This window comes from Triturus cristatus, chromosome 7, assembly GCF_964204655.1.
Source record: "Triturus cristatus chromosome 7, aTriCri1.1, whole genome shotgun sequence".
Taxonomy (NCBI): domain Eukaryota; kingdom Metazoa; phylum Chordata; class Amphibia; order Caudata; family Salamandridae; genus Triturus; species Triturus cristatus.
In genome coordinates, this window is record NC_140590.1 from 460,465,071 (window position 1) to 460,481,750 (window position 16,680).

Consider the following 16,680-nt stretch of genomic DNA (forward strand, 5'->3'; position numbering starts at 1 on the left):
ACTCTTTCGGCTTTGATGTAACTATATGTAACCAGTGTTATGCACGAAAACGTCAATGTCTCACATTTCAATTTATGGATACTTGTTGTGAAAAGTCAATACAAATAAATCAAAAGAAAAAAAAAAGTGGGGAAGCCCCTCCATTTTTTGTTGACCATGTTTTTGTTTTTTTAACAACAAATTTTATTCGGTCATTTTGCAAAACAACAAGCAGTGATCGTGTATTGGCTCATTGAAGTAGTCGGATAAGATGCACATCTATAACCATTTCTATGAGTGTAATCAATCCCTGCGGAACATGCAGGTAAAATAAAAAGAGTTTTTAAACGATATGCAGACAGCGGGCGAGTATAGGAATGCAGCACATAATACAGTGGGTATGAAAAGCCCAGAGCAGTGAAACAGTAGTACAAGCATGCAGCAAGAACAAGGATGGCCCCCAACAGCGGATGGCAGATCCCAATCAGAGGTCTTCCTCAGAGAAAGGGGGTAAATCTATCCCACGATATGCCGCCCACCGCGACCATATCTTACGATGTTTCCGTGGGCAGCCCCTGGCCTCGAACACTGCAATTTCAGCTCCCATGCATCTGTCCATTTCAGTCTTCCATTTGCTGAGAGTCGGAGGAGAGGATGCCTTCCATCACTGTGCAATGTCACGTTTGGCAATAGTAAGAGCGAGGAACAAGAGGTGTTGCTTATATCGGTTCCCCCCAATGTCGTCCATAGAGTGCAACAGAAACAATCGTGGGTCCGATGGTAGCACCCACCCCAATACCTCTCCAAGACATGACCGGATTCTGTTCCAGAAGGGCTGCAAGGCAGTGCAAGCCCATACAGTATGGAAGATGGGCCCCTCATCTCTGCCACACCTCAGACATACTGGTGATTGAATAACTCCCATTCGCCACAGTCTTACTCTTGTATAATACACTCTACGTAAGTATTTGAATTGAATGAGCCGATAACGCGCAGAGACCGCCGCACCCCTGGGGCTGGCAATCGCCTCCGCCCAGTCATCGTCAGTCAATTCTGGAATATCGGCCAGCCAGGCAAGTCGGGTCTTGTTGACCATGTTTTGGGAACTTCCCTGACACCATGAAACTCCCAAACGGCCCCATATTGCTGCTGATACCTGAAGACAAAGTCTCTTGCTGGACTAGTCTGGGAGAAATAAACAAAAAGCAGGAACTACCCCAAACCAGTCATAGAACATGACTCCTGGAATACACACCATCTGAAACCTTAGATAAAAAACAAAACAGAAACTTGCAGCCAAGGTGCCTAGATTTCTCTACCAGAATCTGGGCTCCCACACCAGTGGCGACTTAAAAACTCTTCTGTGCTCCAGGGCTGGCATATTGAATGCTAACTACGGTTTTCCAGGTTCCAGACCAGAAACCTGGGGAGTTCTAGAGCCTGCCAGAAGCTACTGTAGGCCTGTCTTGAAGGAAGGAGTTAACCAACTGGTGCATTAGATATGCCATTGCAAAACGAATATGCTGCCTAGAAGAGGGGGACAGTGAAGGAGCTGTGGCAGTGATGAACTGAACTGCTGCTGCAACTTGTAGAAAATCTGAAACCATCAAGTTGGAGGGTGGGGCCTGAGAGACCCAGGTGTCCCTGCTGCTTGCGTATCTTGATAGATAAGCACTGCTGAAAAACAACTATATGTTGTCGGGATTTCTAACTAAAAAGTCCTAGCACTAGGAAGGCTCATTGTGGACACATTCAGGAGTCTCAACCACTGAACTTGAGTGCTAGAGGAGGTGCTGTGCTAAGGCATCCCCCCCATTTTCAAAGAAGATATAGTGTGACGCCGTAACATCATCATTTTATGTATGTTGTGTTATTTTAAGGGTGTCCCGGCACCACCCATCAGGAACAGAAAAGAAAGGAGAAAAAAGAGAGAAACATAATTCTACATATCAAACAACCAGGTTTTTAGGCACTTACGAAAGTTCTCATATATAGTTTCAGTCCGAAGTGACATAGGCAGGGAATTCCACAAGGACGGACCTAGACAGGAAAAGGACGGGCCGCCCATACGTGACAGTCTGGTCCTAGGCACTGTAAATTTTGCCTGGGTGGCAGAGCGTAAGGAGCGTGAAGGGAGGTAGGGGTGAACTAAGGCATTCAGATATTGGGGCGCTTTACCAAATTTGATTTTAAACATATAGCTCAGTTCTTTGAACTTTATACGATTCTCAACCCTGAGCCAATGAAGATCTCAGAGGAAGCCTGGGATGGAGTCTGTTTTTGGGACCTTGCAAAGCAACCTAGCCGCCGCATTCTGCACCAATTGTAATTTCCACACCACGTCCTTGTTGGCTCCTAGATACAAAATGTTGCCGTAGTCCAGTCTTGAAGTAACAAGAGCATGGACTAAGGTTCGTTGTGTGGACAAAGGCAACATCCAAAGGATTTTCTAAGCCATTTGAGAATAGTAAAACACTTTCACCGCTTGTTGCCTCATTGAAAGCTGGTCATTGATTAGGCTGATTAGGCTGGGGCAAAGCGCCCATTTCAGGTGGCCAATGTTGGGGTCCCCACAGATCTTTATTCTTACTCAATATCATCACCTCCGTCTTTTCACCATTGAGTTTAAGCAGGTTGGCTTGTATCTAGGCTGCTATATTCCTCAGCCCCGACTGAAGGGAGGATGATTTAGATGCCCTTTCAACAGATAGAGAGAAAACAATCTGGGTGTCATCGGCATGGAAAAAGAGAGACAACCCAGAAACTTCAGCAATCGTTGCCAGAGGCTTGACATACATGTTGAATAAAAGTGGGCTAAGGATCGAGCCTTGAGGAACCCCGTAGGGAGAAGAATAAGTATTAGAACTGAAAGTGGGAGGGAAGACTTGGAACGTGCGATCCGCCAGGAAATCCTCAAGCCAATTAAGTGCCAAGCCAGTCACTCCCAATGATTGCAAAGCCTGCAAGAGCACGGTATGAGAAACCGTGTTGAACGCGGCACTTAAGTCCAGAAGTATAAGAGCGTCAGTAGCCCCGGTATCAACATGGTTACGTAACAATTCTGTGACTCCAAGCAGAGTAGTTTCAGTTGAAAAACCTGGTCTAAAGCTGGACTGTGAGCCATGCAGAATTTCTTTTTTTGGATTGAACAAATGATGTCAGTTGGGTATTGACATGTTTCTCCAAAATGTTTGAGAAGGCCAGAAGTAAAGAGATGGGCCAGAAGTTAGACAGTTGCATGGGGTCAGCATTATCTTCTTTTAAGAGTGGAAGAACCATCGCATGCTTCCAAGCAGGTGGCACCTTTGCTTCCTTTAAGGAGGCATTAAGCAACTCCATAATTAGCAACAGAGAGGACTGTTCGAGTTTCTGGAGCACAGTGATGGGAACCAGGTCCCTGGGAGAACCGGATCTAAGAATTCTCCTAAAGGAATTTTTATCTGGTGGCACCCAAGTTTTTAAATTGCTAATAGGTGTCAAGGACGTCCTGACCTGTTGTTCCATACTCTTAATTGCCTGATGAGGATTCTTGGTTTGCTGTTTTTCATCTACCGGTTGCGAGTCAATAAGTGTGGAATATATACTTTCGACTTTATTGAGAAAGAACATAGCGAGATCATCACATTGTGATTCAGTGAGATCCGGAGATTTGGGTAGGCAGGCCCCGCCCGATAGTTCTTGAACAATCTTGAACAATGTCTTAGTATTATTCTGTGCCTTAGAGATGGTAAAGGTCACATACTCCGCACGCGCAGCTTTGAAGAGTGAATGGTAGTCTCTTTTTGCCTTCTTATAGGCTTGGTTGGTATCTGGAGCGTATCTCTTTCTCCAGCGTCTCTCTGACGCTTTGCATTTACTTTTCTCCGCTTTTAGGTTCTCGGAGAACCAAGGGGCAGGTGTCCGGTGATTATGCACCTTCTTAACAGATGACGGAAGACAAACATCGATGGTATTAAGCCTGGGGTGGATTCCTTCCTTGCTTTGGGTGGTGTGTTTGCACAAGGAAAGCCCAGCAAAGCAAGATTCACCAGACCACAGGCAGCATGCCCTTAGCACAGCCACTCTACCACCGGACTGGCGCTGCTGACGCTCACCCACCGGACCTCTCCATGCATACTCAAGACGGACTGTTGAGACCTTGACAAAGCTGGGGCAGAGACCGCCAATCTCTGATCAGGCAGTGCAAGAACACACACCACATCAGTTGGCACTGCCCTTGACACTTCCTGATTCTTGCAGACTGGGCCTGTCGCCTCACAAACACCTGCAAGGAAACAAGAGCCAATTTGTAATTAGTGGGATAGGTAGAGTAAGGAACAGCCACTTTTTGAGACAACATAAATTGAATTCTTGGCAATGGGCTGGTCGGACTAAAGAAGGGTCACAGAAACCTTTTCCCCTGAAACTATCACAAGAGGGATTTTTTGCATTTATTAATATCTATTGTAGAAGAACATCACCATGATAGTTACTTGGGAGTTCAGTGTATTACATGGAGTGACCGCCAGTTATTGTGTACTATATTGTGTTTTGTGCAGAAGGAAAGAATGATTTCTTTCTTTAGTGAAAGCACTGGCTGAAATTTGACTTCTTTATTGATATTGGTTGCTTTTGGATTTCCGTGTCTAACCCCAGACCACCTCACTGACTAAGCCTTGGGCTGTTCACTTCACTACCCTAAGGTCAAGTGTAAAAGGGTTTATTTGATGCTTAGTCTTGGGCTCACTGGTAAGGGTAAGCCCCAGGACACCACAGGTAAGAACCTCTTATTGTCACAATCTGAGCCCATTCACCTCTATTTGCAGTGGGAAGGTCTGCAAAAGTTCACACGCACCCAAAAATAGTATTTGTACATAATAACAAACATAAAAGAGGGTGTGTATCCTGTTTTGCCAACTAGTCTACTCCATTTCAGTTGCCTAATTTTGCCACAACAGACATCACACCGTCCTATATAGAATGCAGGGGTGTCAGTTAAAAAGGCCCAGCCATTGAAATGTTAATGGTGGAAAGCAATTTATACAAATAAAATTTGAACAACTATACCACAAATATCCCGCGTCAAAACCTACCAATCTGAAGTGTCACCATCCAAGCCTCATTGTAACACTGCCATGCACATCCTGTGGAACTTATACACAATTTTGACAACATTAAACGCTTTCAAGATGACATCAAGCCATAGCATCTTGTGAAACACCAGCAACAGATTATTTTTACAGGACAGGCCCTGTACCACATCACAATTTCACAATCAGTTTGAAAAGTGTAGGTCAGGGATTTCTTTTGAGAACTGGAGTAGTCGGTGCTAGGTAAGATATTTGTATGGGCGAGCTAGGAGCACGGAGCCTTGATATGTTTTGAGGGGCAACATGCTAAGTATCGGTGTATGCAGAGTATGCGCAAGTAAACAAATGTGCTACAAAATACCACTAACAACAATTATATGCTGCTAAATGTATAATCAGTGGTGTGATATCCTGATGTATCTGCCAATGCCACTTTCAGTGCTGTCCATACTAAACAAAGCACTACAATTTAACACTTTTCCTTATGCCTGTACCTTATGCATAGGGTGCCCAGCTAAAGTGCATGCCAATGTTTAATTAACAAAATCATTACACCAAAGTAATCAAGCCTTCCCTGCAGAAAGGCATTTTGATAAATTAATTCTTTAATGACCACTAGCAATGATTATCACACACCATACGTTCATCCACTGTAGCATGGTTTGCCGCTGGTATACACTTTATCCTGAAATGGCAAGAGACATAGGTTCCACCAGCAAGCTTTCTTTGGCTACAAAAAGCGGTCAGAGAAATCTGTGAGTATTAATAGCAGAGGCAGTGATATTACTTGATCGTCCTCTATTATTACCACTGGATATTCAAGTAATACCATAGATGTTTTCATTTGGCCTGGACAGTGAACTACACGTAGTTTTATCCTCGCTTGCAATAGTCAAGTTGGCGAGCGAGGAAAATCCACCTCTCGGCGAGATTTCTCAATGCGGGCGGTCAGATTTTTCAACACTGGTGGTTGCGGATGGTTGGGGGCGCTCGCGTTGAGAAACCTTCCGGTTGTGTTAAGAAAGCTGCCACTCATGTAGAAAATCTACTCGAGGGGCAGAAGTAGCGTTCTCTTGCGCTGCACGTGGTGCCGTTCTTGCTGATTTTACAGTGTGGGTAAACACCCGGCGCTAAAAATCAACGCAAACTGCATGACCAAATGCACTCCATCGCTTGCGGAAGTCTGCATAGCGCGGTGGAGTTTTTTAGTCACTTCACGGAGTTCCGCTTAGCAGAATTCCACGCATTGCTCCCAGGCCTAGAGCATTCATGATGATTTGTCCCGCGTTGAACGGGAATTGCGGGCTATCAACTCCACCACAATGGACGGGGCTCAGGCCTCCCAATTGCACAGGCGCTTGATTCTGCTTCAGGAATTTCGTGACCTGGCAGACTGAGAATCGGCCTATTTGGATAGATATGCCTATGCACACCATTATTGAGAAGGTGAGAGGCCTGGCTGTACCCTTGCGTGACTTCTACTTGTAATTAACAGAACGCTTCTATAAAAAGTCTCCTTACAGAGGGTGGCACAACCGTTGTAGATAGCCCCAGTATAGCCCAGACGTTTCTAACCTACTACCAACAATTATACGCCACAAGATTTTCAGACAATACTGAGGTGATTGGCGCATACCTGGCTGAGATAGCAATGGTGTGGCTCAACGATGGCCAGCAGCAATTTTTGGCATCCCCCATTAAATGTGAGGAAATCATACAGCCATTGACGCCCGAGGAGGATCTAAGGACCATGGCCTTGATTGCCTCACCAGTCATTTTTATGAGGCATTCAAGCACATCCTAGTCCAAAACCTCTCAGAGGTTTATTTGATGCCCTCCAGGATGTATCCATGCACCCACTCTAGGTGAAGTGCTAATTACTCTCCTCCTTAAGCCTGGTAAACCAGCTCACCTCTTTACTTCATACAAGCCATTGTCCCTCCTCAACAAAATACTTAATAAAGTTATTGCAGCATGTTCGGCTCTGCTCATGGAGCAAATAATTTCTCTGCTCCAGGTTTTGCATCGCATCTCTCCACTGCCATTAACATTGGCACTATTTTTGTGGTCCCGATTCAAATCTTCCCAACTCTTCTAGCCGCTGTAGCCCTTCTTGATGCAGAAAAAGCATTTGATTCCTTGGAATGGCCTTTTTTGAGAGCGATGCTAATCACATTGGGAATGCCCGATTTTGTGGCCTCACTATGCTTCTATATGGTGGCTTTCTAGCATCACGTCAGGGTTGTCCCCTCTCCTCCCTGCTTTTTATTACAGCCCTGGATCCCCTGATTTGCCATTTCCACAGAGGACTGTGATTCAGACGAGGCGCGCTCATAGCATCTGTGTATGCAGATGATATTCTCCTAATTGTACGGGTCCTTCCCACGGACCTCTCTGCCGTTATTCGAGAAATAATATGATATGGGGCTCTTTCAGGTCTTTCCATAAACTAGAATAAAGCTGAGCCTTTCCCTCTCATGGATGCCACTGCTACATGCACCCTAGAATAACATCTCCGCTGGTGCGTTGATTCCCCTAAATATCTTGGAATTGTCCTCTACAGGCAGAAGGAGGAGGTAATATGCAAAAACTGTGGCCCTGCAGTTGACAAACTCACTGCCAGGATCAACCAAAGGATGCAGTTGCCGCTGTCCAATGTGGGGCGTATTGCCATCATTAAGATGATGGATGGTGCTTTCTTTATCTATTCTTTTTTTTAGTTTTTTTTTTTAATTTGTTTTTAAGAAAGGAAACATCCAGGTAAAAAAAGAAAACAATAATGCACGATATAGGTACAGCAGTGGGCAGCAAGGTATACTTATCAGCAGTAGGTGTTGCAGCAGCATCTCCAATGCAGAACACATGATTAAACCAATATCACAGATATACAAACATCAGGGTCTCATTCCAATACGAGTACATTTGTCAAGAGTGGGCAAATCATCACAGTTGTTAATGTCCAATCCCTGTCCTGCTGTGGGTAAGGCCCGTTCCTCCTTCTTCTGTGTCGAAATCTAGGTCATAATACTCTATCCAGGGCATCCAAATTTTCCGGTATTTACGAGGGCACCCTCTCGCCTTGTAGACCACCTTTTCTGCGACCATATAAAGATCCATACTGGACCTTCACTCTACGAATGTAGGAGGTCGTTGAGCCCCCCCAACCTTTAGCTATATCTCTCTTGGCTACTACTAACTCTAGGTTAGCCAACAGGAGCTTATGCCTCGGCAGATCAATATCTGTGGAGATACCCAGTAAGAGAAACTTTACATCCAACCCAAATTGAGCTCCAAGGATATTGTTCAGTTCTTTCACTATCCTGTGCCAGTAGGTTTGAATGTGCCTGCATTCCCAGAGGGTGTGGATATACGTGCCTCGCTCTGTGTGACATCTAAGGCAATCTGGGTTGTCAGCCCTCCCCATGGCATATAATCGTGCCCTATCAAAATAGATTCTGTGTAGGACCTTATATTGTATGAGATGCAACCGTAATCTGATCGCCATTTCACGTGGGTGCATGAGGGCCGCTTCCCAATCAATATCCTCTAGTGGGTCGGTGGCGAGTTCCCATTTGGCTCGGAGCGGACCAAGGTTGTCAGGTATATTATCGATCTGTGTCTTGTATGTCAGGGAGATGGCGTGGGTCAGGATCTCTTCTTGTAGGAGCCTACCTTCTAACAGGGCATATTCCGGGAATGTCGCAATGTTCAACCCTTCAGCGTGCCAGGCATGCTTATGTCTAAGGTAGGCATATGCTTGGGTATCATGGAGTTGGTATTTAGCCTGAAGCAAAGCAAATGATGCTAGTGAGCCCATCTCTAACAGGTCCCCTATCTTGGAGATACCTATGAGGTCCCATTTCTTAAATCCCCTCAGCTTACGTATCTCGGGTAATCTAGCACCCTCCCACAGAGGGGTCTCCCGCGTGGGCCTCACCTCCCATTTCATCTGCCTTTCCGCACTCTTCCAGACTGCCAGTACTTGTTGAGTGGCAGGTAGGAGACGTGTACCACCCGCTCCCCCGTATATGTAATGTAAGTGAGTGTGGGTTCGGAATTGTAGCCATTCCAGCCTATAGGTAGGATGGTCTCCCGGCGCATGGTTCCATTCATTAATGACTATAAGATGGGCAGCTCTATGATATGCTCTGCCATCCGGCAAGGCTAGACCCCATTATAGGGATTGCGTTGCAACGTTTGCAGCACTATACGCGGGTGAGGTCCGTCCCACAAGAGGAGACGTAGTTCACTGTTGATGGCAGTGAAAATAGTATCTGGTAGTTTGTAGTAGGTGTTTTGTAAAATGTACAGAAGCTGGGGAGCCTGACCATCTTATACATGGCGGCCCTCCCCATTATGGTCAGAGGGAGTTTCCTCCACCTCTTCACATCTTCCTGAAAGTTCAGTAGCACCCGTCGAATAATACGCTCCAGCCTGGTTATGGGGTCAGGAGTAATGTAAAGCCCCAGATACATAAGCCCCTCTGTGGAAAGCCGCAGACAGCTCGGGTAGGTGTGAGACTCTACCGCCCCGCTCAACGGATATAGGGTGGACTTATTCCAATTAATCTTGTAGCCTGCGTGGCCACCATAGTCTTCAAAGATCTGCAACAGTCGGGGGAAGTCGGGCTGAGCAGGTTATGTGACGTAGAGCAGCACGTCGTCTGCGTATAGCGATATACGTTCTTCTGTTAAAAAATGGGAATTCGTCCACAAAACCACCAAGCCCTTGACAGGTTCACACAGGCCAATGGTTCCAGGATAAGAGCAAACAGCAGGGGAGATAAGGGACATCCCTTTCTGGTACCGCACTGGATCGGCCAACTCGGGGAAACGACCCCATTAACCCGGACTGTGGCCTCAGGTGCATTATATAACAGTGCCAACCACTCCCGGAACACCGGGCCTAAACCCATCCTTTCCAGTATGCAATACATGAAGGGCCAGTGTATTATGTCAAATGCTTTCTCACCATCAAGCGAGAAGAGCATGTGGGGGTTGTCCCGACTCTGCATCGTGTCCATCCAAATTGTGAGGCGGCGGAGGTTGAAAAGTGTGGCCCGCTTAGGCATAAAACCTGACTGATCCCTATGTATCATGGGGGTAATAACGGTCAGGAGGCGCGTGGCAAGTATTGTGGCCAGAATCTTTGTCTCAATGTTGAGCAGGGATATGGGGCAATAGCACCCACAGTCATCCGGTGGCTTCCCCACCACGTGGCCACACGGAGGTCCCATGGCAAAATCCCTTGGTCTTCGACTCCGTGTACATCTTGAGAAGGTGGGGCACTAGCAAAGTGCTATTTAGTTTAAAGAATTCACTCGGAAGACCGTTATGACCTGGGGCCTTACATGGTTTCTGCCAGCCAATATCCTCGGTCACTTCTGCTAATGTCAAATCTCAGGACTATCCGTCTCCTCCTGTGAGAGCGAGGGCAAGTCGATCGCATTCAGGTATTGGCGTATTTGTGACTCCCCCATCTGGGTTTGGGTTGCACATAGTGTTGCGTAGTATCGAGCAAAGGCACCTGCTATAGCCAAGGGTGTGGTATGTGTGACGGTACCTTCAGTAATAGAAAGCACCCGTCGCGCCTCTAGCTCCTTCCGCCCCAGCCATGCAAGTAGCTTACCTGCTCTATCCCTGGTTTCATAGAGCCGATGCTGGGTCGCCAATTGTTGTGCCCGAACCTCATTGGTCGCGAGTGCTAGATAGTCTCGCTTAGTTATGTCGATTTGGCAAAGGGTATGTTCGGTTAGCGCGGTAGGATCGCTTCCCTCTAGGCTTATGAGCTTGTGTTCTAAGTCTGTAATTTCCTGGGCTTCACGCTTCTTTTTGTGGGCAATTATTTTTTGCGCCCTGTCACGGAGTACCGCCTTGTATGCCTCCCACAAAGTGATTGCCGATTCCACCGAGCCTTCATTTTCACGAAAATATAGCTCGCAGTCCACCCAAAGCTCCTTAGCTACCGTCCCATCCTGCAATGCCCATGAATTCAAAAGCCACTGTGCTACTTGGTGACCCTCCCTTCCACCCACCTTCATTAGAAGCGGCGAGTGGTCAGCGATGCCTCTAGCTAAGTAGTCTATTGCTTCTACCTGTCAGACCTCACCTGCCGGGGAAAGGAGGTAGTCTAACCGTGAGAACACTCTATGGGACCCTGAAAAATAAGAGTACGCTCGCAGATGAGGGTGGTGTCGTCGCCACAGGTCAATTAACCCCAAGGTGTCTAAAAAGCGGGCTAACTTTGTGGGCCCGTGGGAACCAGGTCGGTGTTGGGTACGGTCCAGAGAAGGATCATATACGTTGTTGAAATTTCCCCCTATTATATGTATGGCTGGGCATGAGCGTAAGAGGAATTCCGTTAAACTATCTAAAGTCCGCTGCTGTAATCGGGGGGTGCATAGACACTACTAAGGAAAAACGTCTTGTGTCTCCAAATGCCCTGCACAGCAACGTATGTCACGTCTGCATCCACCCATTTCCTTGTAACATGAAAGGGAGGAGACTTTTTAATAAGAATTGCCACCTCTCTGGAACCTTTGGTAAATCCCACGTGTGCCAGAGTGGTGTATTGCCCCCTTCCCAGGCAGGAACGGCTCGAGCCCAACAGGTGTGTTTCCTGCAGGAGTACGATATCGGCCTTAAACCTCTTGAGGTAGCGGGTCACCAACCCCCTCTTGACTTTATTGCCCAACCCATTGACATTCCAAGTCAATATTGTATATTTGTCATCAGCCATTGTAATGCACCTCTTGGTTTGTCTCCTTTCCACTGTCCCACCTGAGCTCGGCCCCCCTGGCCCCCACCCCCTCCAGCTCTAGCCCTCTGCCATACAAATCGTGCCACACAGTCTCCTTTCCCAGAAAACAATCTCAACTCAATACACAAAACAATGTTCAAATCACCCCCACCCCACACTCTTCAGGTACCCACACCACTCCCCAATTCGTCAACATGACAACTCAGGCACGGGTAGTCGACTAAGAGGTCTGTATCCCCCCCTTCCTCCCCTACTTAATTAACTACACACTAAAAAAACACAAACAGACAATATATTGCCTCGGCTCAGGTCTAAATCCTGTAGCGCCCACTAAGCCTCGGGGTAGTCTTACTGCCTTTGGGGAGCCATCTGGCCCCAGTCCTCAGTCCTCTTCGCCATTGCTAGTCGGTTGCTGCTTCTGTGCACTGGCTTCAGACAGAGTCTGGCCCGACGCTTTCAATCGCTGGATGCTCTCAAGTTGTGGGTGTTCATTGTCCACATCTGGTGAATCCTCCCTCTCGGACAATTCAGTATGGCCAGTATCATCCAACCTGACCAGGGTTCTCAGCCGGTGCATCCGAACCACCTCCTACTCCAACTCCGAGAGACGCTCCCCAGCGTCTCCGGACCGCAATGCTCTTCCCGGCGTGCCCCCAGCTAAATTCCGGATACAGAACACTCGCCTCCGACGTTTTTCTTTGGGTCGTTCCTGACTTGGGCCTCCTCGTTTCCCCGAGAGTTGGCTTGAGACAGTTGGTGTCCCACGTCTCAATTGTGGCCGCTCCTCAATCCAGGACCATGCCTCATCAGGGGTTTGAAAAAACAGCGTGGATCCTTGAAAGATGACCTTCAGTTTGGTCAGGAATAGTAGCATATATTGGAGCCCAAGCGCCCTTAACTTCACCTTAACCGGGTCAAAGGTCCGTCTCTGTTTCTGCACATCACGGGAGTAGTCCAGGAAAACCATCACTTTAGTGTTCTCATACCGGACCTCTCCTTGCTTCCGGATCTCGCGCAGTATCAAGTCTCTGTCATGGAAGTTCAGGAAACGAGCTATCAGGGGTCGGGGCGGAGCGCCCGGAGGAGGGGGGAAACTCGGCATTCTGTGTGCCCGTTCTATGACAAAACAGGTAGAGGATGGTGCCTGCGGTAGGGTAGTCTTCAGGAAGGCCAAAAGAAATTGGCCTGGATCTGACCCTTCTGCTTTCTCGGGAAAACCAATAAAGCGCAGATTGTTCCGCCGGGCCCTGTTTTCCGCATCATCCACCCTCCATGCCACCTCTGCCACAGAAGCCAGGAGACCAGAAACGTCCTTCCGTGTGGTGTGGGAGACATCCTCCAGTTCTGATATGCGGTGCTCCGCCTCGGTTACTCGTTCAGAAACTTTGCGGAGATCGTGACGAAGCAGCGTCACCTCTGAACGGATTTCCGTCATCTTCCCCTCCAATCTTTCTCTGGCTTCACGTATAGCTTGCAATATATCACATTGTCTGGGGGAGGAGCAGGGCCGCCCTCCGCACATGTTGTGGTAGGGAGCACCTTGGCATACCGGTCTAGTTTCCCTTTTCGGGATGCTTTGGGTTCTTTGTCCTTCGCCATCATGAGTGACCCTGCACCAACGGATGTCCCAAGGTACAGTTTCACAGCCCCAGCCTGCGGCGTCTCGCCAAAGGTTTCACCACTCCTCCGCCCTCAAGCGCCCCGACGTCTGTGGATCTATTGCCGCTGCACCGGGCCAGTCGTGGGGTGTATGGAAGGGCTCTACAGTCATGCCAGACCACAGAGAAGGTCACTCCTCCTCGCGCTGGAGAGGCTCACAGCTGACAGCGTCCGCACTCTAGCTTCAGGCCGGGCATGGGGAGGGTGAACAGGAGTCTTCGAGTGAGTGGGCAAGGGGGCGCAGCTCTACTGGCGGTCACCGCTTAGGCCACGGGCACTGCACAAGTCCCAGGAATCAGGCGACTCACCCTCAACTCTTCTCCCTAGGGCCACTCGCTCATGTGAGATGAGGGAGTCCAGAATGCGGGTGTAGGCCGGGCAGAAGACGCACAAAGCACCACTACATGTCTGGGCTCAAAGCAGGCAACAGGGTAGAGAAGAGGCGCCCTTCGGGTGGGTTACTGTCCCCCAAGTCCCACCACTAGCGTGGTGATCTGTGAGTGTGGGGGTAGAGAAAGAGGAGGTAGGGCGTCAGCGACCTCACCCCCAATGTCACCGTCCCCTCAGAATCAGCAGCTGGAAGAGTTGCAGACAAAAGCGAGGAGGGCCATCACTATTCCAGCCGCGGGGGCTCTAGGCAGGACATCAACTCGTGCCGCAGATTGGACGCTTCCGCAAGATAGACTGCAGCGCTGACCCTCCGCGGGCCTCCACCCACGGCGGGCGTAGCGGTCACGGGCCAGTCGCCCCGCACAGTTCGTGCACACCACAAGCGCTCCAGGACAGCGTGGATGGGAGGCAGGGAGGTAAAGACAGGGGTGCCACCAGGGACACACAGTCAAAGTGACAGGAGGGCACAGACTAGATCAGGGTGGCAGGCCTCTGCAGTGAGCCCCCACCGCCGCAAGTCTCAGGCACCAAGTCCGGGGTCAGAGCCTCGCCGACCGGGGCCTCCTGACGTCGTCTTACCATGGGAGTAGCTCCGGGCTCCGGGAGGCTGGCAGCGGCCTGATGTTGAGCGCAGAGGTCCTCCGTTCGGCTGCGCCAGGCAGGGAGAAGCTCGGATCTCCGATCCCCTCGCTGCCGATCTCATGCACCCAGAAGCGCCACCGGAGCCTCCCACACAGTTGCGGGCCGTAAGTCTTGTCACTGGATAGAGGCCGCTTGTAATCGCCACTGCCTCGGACACCACCAGCAGTCGTCCGCATCTCTCGCGATCAGGCCAATCCGGAGAATCACAGCTCCGTTCCAGCGGCCCCACTCATCACAGCGCGGGTGCCATCTTAGGAGAGGTCGCGCGCCGAGCACCGCGCCGAGAAAGTCCCCACTCTAGGACATGGGAGCTGCGAACGTGCTGGTAGGGCACAATACTGTCTTCCAGTGTCCAGCACTTGCCAGGGAATCAGTGTGGCAATGAATGGGACCAGGATCAAGTCAGGATTACTATCGGAGCCAGCGGTGCTCTCGAATAACATGGCTACTCGGCCATGTTGCTGGCCATGCCCTCTCTTTATCTATTCTTAAACATTCAGTAGCATTGACCAACTTCTTTTTTAGTACGCTGCGCAGCCTTCTGATCCTTCTCATATGGGTGGGTCGACGTCCCGGAAACAAGTGGGAGACGCTGACTCTCCCATATTCCAAGGGCGGTTTTGGTAAGCCAGATTTCCGTTTGAACTATTTGGTGGTGCAGTGCCAATTCTCCTATTACTGGTGTCACCGGGATGCCAGACTCCCCTACTTGAAACCAGAGCAGGGGCCAAGCGAAGCAGGTCCCACTATCTTTGCACTTTTCCCATGGGCTACCTCGTGAGCCCGCCTATATATATATATACCCTTTCAACAACATGCTGGGCGTTGTCCAAACTTGGCAGGTACTTAGGCACTAACCTCCAGTATTCCCTGGAAATCCTCCTTATGAACAATCCATGGCTCTCCATGACCCAGGAGACATTTGTACAGCTCACTCTCTCTGCACACCAGCTGCGCACAGTAGGAGACCACTTCATAAATGGTAAAGTACATCCGACCACTGCATTTGGGGGTTGCTGGGGACGGTTCCTACATGGACAAATTTCTCTGCCTCTTCCTCCACCTGCTTCCTGCTTACCCTGAGGAACTGCCTGAATTCCTGTCCCTCAACTCTGTCATAATAACCACCGACAATACGGAGCTGGTCTTCTTAGTGCTCAAACCAGCTCGTGCACTCACATCATGGGCCGCATGGGAGCGAAATTTGGGGTACCACATCCCAATAAGACTTGCCACTACTGCTACACACAAATCAAATTACTGTCCACCAACAGTAGGCACAAACTACTACACTATAAGTACCTTCATCGAACATACACCACTCCTGCAGTTTTAGAGCGATTTGATCCCTCACACTCTCATTGTTGCTCCAAACGTCTGGATAATAATGCAGATTTTGTACATTTAACTTGGAACTGCACTGTTCTACAAGGAAATTGGGGCGCAAAATTTGCTACTATATTGGAGCAGACTGTTGATCCTGATCCACATATGGCACTTCCAGGTTATGTTAAACCTCTGAGCCCGGGACTCTGTTCATTTGCTGCTATTGATCTATTACCTGCCAAACGGCAGCTACCCCTCCCGTGGGGCAGTAGCAGAACACCCACTACCGACGACTGGCTGAAAGAAATGGCGTACTGCGATACTACTATTGAACTGTATGCATCAGTGCAGACGCCGACTTCTAGGCCGAAAGACATCTGGGCTCCCCTCCATACCTATCTCCTCTCAGTGGATTCTGATATGTTGGACGAGGCTGTTGCCTAGTGCATCTGAATTCTACTCTAGCCTCTGATGCACAGTCCCTTGACCATGAGTCTCCCTTTCAGGTATTGCCACCCCCCCCCTATCGTTGTCGCTCTTTCTCCTCATTCTGGCATGTACATGATCTCCCCTTTCGCTTAAATTATTAGTACACACTGCATGTGTCAATGGAAGTATTGTATGCAAAGGCGCAAAGGTATCCTTCTACGAGTGACGCAGGGGTGCTGGTACGGCCACTGGGGATCACGGCGAAGTAAAAGTGCTCGCGACCTACTGTGAACCGCAGGTAACGTATGTGGGCGGGCAGTATGGGGATGTGAACATATGCGTCCTGCAAGTCCAGCACTACCATCCAGTCTCCTGGGTCCAGTGCAGTCAGGTCCTAAGCGAGAGTGAGCATTTTAAACTTCTCCGC